General features: G+C 37.3%; 1 pseudogene; it reads left to right on the top strand.

Moving 5' to 3' along the window:
* Positions 1-4,604: 4,604 nt before the first annotated feature.
* Positions 4,605-5,021, top strand: LOC143600007 (ethylene-responsive transcription factor ERF096 pseudogene; annotated as a pseudogene).
* Positions 5,022-6,841: the final 1,820 nt, after the last annotated feature.

Raw genomic sequence — 6,841 nt, 5'->3', positions numbered from 1 at the left:
TTAACAGGGAAAAACTGAGATCGATTTCTTTGAAAACCTGGATTAGTCAAATATCTGAACTTTGATGAATTTTCATTTTTACAATTATAGTAATTACCGTTAGTTCTATTCTCAGTTTTTGAAGGCCTCATACCTCTGAATCTCTGCTTCAGAGGGCAATCAGCAATCAGGTGTCCTAATTGATTGCATCTGAAACAACTCATGTGTTCAACTTTCGTATCAATAGTTGTTTTAGATGTTGAGGCTGCATTACTGCCCGTTTGTCTAACATATGGTGGGACATAGGGTTTAGAGGAGAATTCTTTTCATTTGTTTTATTTTCCTCTCCACGTTTTGGTAACACTGCCTCTTCTTTTGTCTCACTCGACTCGGATGACTTCTCCGAATTTGATGAGACAGGACTAGGAACATAAATCTTAATATTAGAAACAGGCTTACTCGTTTCGCCTTTACTAACTTCTGGATCTTTAATCGTAACCTTAACCGGAACTGTCTGGCCAATTTCAACATCAACGGATTTCTGATTACTAGGATCATAAGTATAGTTATGATTATAAGGTGGTGGAACTTCATTATATCCAATTCCTCCCCTTTTAACTGGGGAACGTTGATCACTTACAAGGTGATTAAGTATAGCAGAGGAATTTCTAAATTGCTCAAGCTTTCTGTTAAGTTCCACCACTTTCACCTGGTGATCAGCTATCTGTTTATCCCTTTCAGCTATTAGTTTGGTTTTCTCTTCTAACACTTCATAGCTAAGATCAATTACTTGTATTTTTTCAGCTAGACTGGCTTTAAGATTTCTGATATCTTTCTCACTAGCTTTTATTTTTACCTTGTAACTATTGTCTCTAGCTTTAGTGTAATGATGATCTTCTTTTAATGTTTTAAATTGAGCATCTAAACTAACAAACTGATCAGTTATTGTTTTCAATTGTTCAGACAGACTTTCACATTTCGTACAAGGGAGTTTAGTACTTACCTCGGAGAGCTGATCTGTCACTTCTGCCATGTAAGCTTGATTTTCTCCAGTTAGTTTCTCACTTCCTGCAGTTTCGATGTTCGCCAAATTGGCCTGTTTGAACACTTCCTCAACATGCAGATTCCAATTGTATTCCCCGTTCTGTCTAGATATCATCGCCCTATTCTCACTACTTCCACCACTCTGTTGTGTAGACCTGTTCTGACTACGTTCAACTCTGTCATTTGTGCATTCTTTAGCAAAGTGGCCATTCTGTTGACAGTTGTAACACCGAACCTTTGACTTATCAAAACCTGGTCTTTCACCAACAAACTTTCTACCAGTCTTCTTCATAAACCTTTTAACCCTTCTTACAATCATCGCTATCTGCCACTGCAGATCCATCTCTTCCAGATCATCAGCATCGATCTGATCATAGTCTTCGTCTAAAGTTGCAGGATCAACAATCTTGCCTTTAATGTAATTTTCATACGAAGCAATGAAAGATGCATAGAGAGCAAACTGTTGTTCAGCAGATTTAACACTCATGGGCTTCTGAGAGTAGTTGTTGTTCGGAACACTTGAAGAGAAACTACCCTTGGTTGCTTGAGGTTTAGAAGCATTAGTACCACCAGCTACAAAACACACATCACCATCCATGTTGAGAGTTACATGACCTTCATGTGTTGAGTTAGCGCCCGAGTCTCCCTTAGAGTAGTACGCAGATGATTCTGACTTCGAACTTGAACTTGAATTAACTTTCGCACCATACATTCCCGGATCCTGAACCTGATCAGTTGGTGTCTCTTTTCGAACCATGTTAAGTTCAAAAGTTCGTAGTTTGTTGACTGCTGTTTCCAAGTCATAGTCGGCAAACTCTTTGTCTTCTTTCATCAAGACAGTGTACATCTCCCATTTCGGTGGGAGAGCATCAAGGAGTTTTTCCACGATCTCCTCTTCTTTGTAAGCAATGGAATAATTGCTGAGTTCGGTCATCAGGTGATAATATCTCGTGATGATATCATCAAGTGATTCATTCTTCAAATACTTGAACACCGAGAATTGGGTTTTGAGTAGTTTAATATTGGATGCACGAATCCCCACATTACCTTCAAATCGGTTTTCAAGTGCTTCCAATAGCTCTCTAGCGGTTTTATACTTCCTGAAGGTGTGAAGAATCTCTTGTGGAAGAGCCATTGTAATCGCAGCATGAGCTTTGCTTTCAGCCTCATACATCTTCTTTTCTTCCTCTTCCATCTTGTTGTATTTCTTAATCTGTTCACGACCCTCATACAAAGCAGTTGGTGGAATGTATCCGTCCTGAATGCACACCCACATCTTAGCGTCTTGGTATTTAACATACTGCTCAAACCGATCTTTCCAAGCCACAAAATCGGTACCCTTAAGCATTTTCGGTGCCTTAGTAGCTGAACCTGCTTCCACTTCCATCTTCACCAGTTCCGTAATATTTATCGAAGTCATCTTTTACGAAACGAAAACACAAAGAAACCCGAAAAATAAAAATTTTATCCTTAACAGTACTGTAGGCGAAGTTGTGGATAACTTCGCTTAAGTCTTAACTTCGCTTGAATTCTTAACTTCGCTCTCCTTTTTAAATTCGCCTGATTTGGCGAAGTTGTGAGGTAGGCGAAGTTGTGGATAACTTCGCTTGAGATAAGCGAACTTGGGAGGTAGGCGAAGTTGTGGATAACTTCGCTTAACCTTATATCTTCGCCTAAACCCTACAAACAGTAGCGGCAACTTCGCCTGATGAACACGATGATTTTCCAGGTTTGATTTTGACGTTTTGCGAGGTATGCGAAGGTGTAATGGGTTGTTTTTGATGGTGGGAGGTGAGTAGGACACAAAAACTCGGTAAACTCGTCCCGCGAATAGTCGAACGGAACGTTTCTACACCCGCTTGATAATCCCGAACCACACAATCACGAGCAAAAGCTCTGATACCAATTGTAGGGGTTCCCAGTCGGATCTACACGGAATATCTCGTTCTACGTAGGTGCGGAATCCCTACGTAAGACGTTACGAGCGTAGAAGACGATACACGTTAACACGATCAAACACACGTTACAATAAACAAAGACACGTTGTATTGCAACTTGAAACACGTGATTCTCTGATCACCGATTACACAAACTCTGAATAACTCGTAAAAACTAAAACTCTAACTCTGCCGTAACCTAGGTTATTTAACAGTCGACAACTTCGCCTAACATGTTTAGGCGAAGTTGTCCCTAACTTCGCTTATTCCACAAGTTCGCCTATATAAGCGAACTTGTGAGCTAACTTCGCTTACTATAAAATACAAATCCAACTAACTCGATTACAGACACTGAACTACTGACATCATGTACCAACACCTATGCATTATAGTTTCTACTAAAAGCAACAAGTTTGGTACCTTTTAAAAATTAAGAGGTCCCTCACTCATGTTTTATATATAGTATAGATATGGTGATATGATAATGTTTTATTTTATGGATTGTAGCTTTGTGTCATGTACATTCTAATAGTTTATATTTAGATGTTTAATTGAAAACCGGTTCCGGCAAGAACCGTTTACACAAGAACCGTTTAACTCGGTTCTGAACCGGATCGGAACCGTTAAAATACGGTCTGATTCCAGTTTTTATATTTCGCATTTAATGGTTCCGGTTTGATTCGGTTCTAAACCATTGCACATCAGTACAAAATACCACTCAATTCCATTCTCACAATTTTCGAGAAAACAAAAGCAACCCTCTCTCTCTATATATATATATTTATATATATATAAAGGCTTGCATCCAAGTCTCTATAATTTATTGTGAGTGCATAGGATGATAATAATAATAATAATAATAATTATTATAATTGATTTTCCATAATATAAAGATTAATATGAAGAATGAGACGTGTGAGATTTATAAATAAATAAACAATTATTTACGGAAAGTATGTTTTTAGCAAAATTATGTAGAAAGGGAAGAAGAATGTGATATGAATGTTCTTAACTCAACGAAGTTCTAAAATTTCAACAAAAAAAGAATTATAAATAGACGACTGGACGAGGGAAGTTGGTCTTCTAGTCCAATGATGTAAATGAGATGGTTAAAGCTTAAGATTTTTAAGACCTACGGTTTGAAACCTGATTTAAAAGATTTTTATCAGTGATGAGTTTTCTCTATGATGGTGCTCCTAAGTGAGTTAGATCTATATCATCGAAATTAGTATGAATGATTGGTAACTCGCTAGGAAAGCTCACTCAAGTATTAGAGGTAGTTCTAAACACTTTGGATAAAATGAAAAAAACGGGGGATTAAAAGTGTAAATCCAAAAATTGGTGGTTCCTGTGTTTTTATTGGTGGGAATAATCATTGAATCCAGTCACTCGTAGGCCGCATATTACTCCTATATATATAAGATAATAATAATAACTGGATGCTCAAAGACAATATTGTCTAAATCGAATAACAACCTCGTAATTTAACTAAATCTAACGACTTTTCTTCATCTTCTTAATCTTCCGACACCCTACTAGATTCGACAGACACCATTTTGGACCACAAATTCCATTTTCAAATCCATGATCTCTTCTCGGCCAACTATAAATGCCACCGCAGCTTCTCTAATCACCTGCAGATCAAGAAAACCGACAAACATGGATCGCACTGGCTCTGCTTCGCACCACCCCAAAGACGGCGGAGATGAGGTCAAGTATAGGGGTGTTAGACGCCGCCCCTGGGGGAAGTACGCAGCCGAGATACGTGACCCGAACAAGCAAGGGGCTCGGGTTTGGCTCGGGACATTTGCCACCGCAGAGGAGGCGGCCCGGGCTTATGACCAGGCCGCCTTCGAGATGAGAGGTCACATGGCGGTTTTGAATTTTCCTGCTGATTACCCGCCTACTTTTTCGGCTGCTGCGTATAATGAGGCTGCCACCGCGGCCGCTGGTGCCTCGTCTTCTGTGGGAGCCAACCGGGAAGTGTTTGAATTTGAATGCTTGGATGATAAGTTGTTGGAGGATCTTCTTGATTATGATGAAGGCAAAAACAAGAAATGAATCACTTGAAAAAGTTGTATGCTTACTTTGGAACATTATTAATTATATACTTGATTAAAGGATTGTTGCATGAATGTTTTCTTACAAAATTATGTAATAAAATAAAATAAAATAAATTAGTTTAGTTTAGATGATATGAGATATGACATATTTGTACAATAAAAAATGGCTCCTTTTTGACAAAAAGTGAAGCAGTTATTTGTGTGTTCGGCTGGTTTGTACTCTCTTGTGTGACTGATTAAAGTCAAACTCTATGATATGGATACGAAGGTTTGCCTAATGATTGTCACCGTAACATTTGACAAAAATTTACAACTAACGTTGTAACTAGCAATAAATTGTTATTATATGAATAAAATTTTCCATATTAAGATTTTGAAATTTTTCAAAGTCAAAAAAGTCCAAATTTCGTCAATGAATGCTACGTGGAATGACCTCGGGTGGCGGGTCAGAAAACAAATAAAATCCTAATATGACTAAATGGCCTCAAAAATTCAGAATGTATGTTAGAATATTATAGTCAATGTATAAGCATAATTTTAGAATATTCGAATTGCAAAAACTGCAAAATAAGCAACCAAAAGTCAGTACAAACACTGTAAGGACCCGCATCAACTATTTTAAAAAAAAATAGTTTTTATAATCTATGTCGTCAGGAATTTGATTCCGTTCAAACTCTGACAAAAATTATTAAAAACGAATCCGACTGATTACCTAAAACTTGTGATACGTTAAACTGAATCACCAAAACAATACATATTATAACCAACCCTTCACCTCAACCCCCTCCTTTGGCCGGCCTCTCATGCCACCTCACCCCCTCACCTCCACCCCCCCCCCCAATTTATTTGGTTTAACTTGCTCGTCGGTGACTTTAACGGTCGAAAAATTGGCTTTTAAAACGTGAACCGACACGACAATTAGGGACTGTTTTGGAACAACCCCTAAAGTTATAAAATACTCATACATAACATAAGTTAATGTATGAAAAGAGCACAAGATAGCGAAACTTGGTCCTAAACGGTTCGTGTCGTGAAAACCGACACGAAAACGTTAAAAGTTGCTATTTTAAGAAAGTAATAACTAAAATGAAAAATAAAGTATTTTTATAAAAGAACTCCTGAAACATAACTAATATTTATATAAAAAGTTTTTTCAAAGATTTAAAAATAAGGTTTTATACGAAAGGTTGACCGATTCTTTTTTAAACGCAAAACCAACAAAACCGACAAAACCGACATAAATCGACTAAAGTAAATTATATATTCCTAATTATAATTTCTTAAAAACTTTCCAGAAACTGAAACTTAATAATTTATTGTGTTAATATTTAATTATTTATTTTATTAAATTCATAATATAATAGTTATTAAGACAATTATTAACGAAACCCGAGTTGTACTTACTTGTTAATTGTTAGATAGGGAATTATGTTCTTGTGTGGTTGTGTGGTTGTGTGGCCATTAGACCAAGATTAAATAAATAAAGATTATTAAAAAGTTAAATACAAACCAATTTGTAGGTTCCCTGGACGGATCTCACGAGATATCTCGATATACACAGGTGCGGAATCCCTGTGTAGATCGTTACGGACGTAGAACACAAATCACACGAACACACGTCAAACACACGTTATATATTAGCTCAAACACACGTGACGAATATCACAGTTACAGACACGTTACAGCTGAATAACCAAACAACCGAACACTCGAACAACCTAAACCGATCTCACTTAAACAAGCCGTAACATCTAATATAAATACACGACAACTTCGCCTCAGGCGAAGTTGTCCATAACTTCGCTTGTTCAACAAGTT

The sequence above is a fragment of the Bidens hawaiensis genome, unplaced genomic scaffold, assembly GCF_021521415.1.
Source record: "Bidens hawaiensis isolate Kalapana, Puna unplaced genomic scaffold, B.hawaiensis_p1.1 tig00053202_1, whole genome shotgun sequence".
Taxonomy (NCBI): Eukaryota; Viridiplantae; Streptophyta; class Magnoliopsida; order Asterales; family Asteraceae; genus Bidens; species Bidens hawaiensis.
This window is presented reverse-complemented; position numbering and strand designations above follow the sequence as displayed.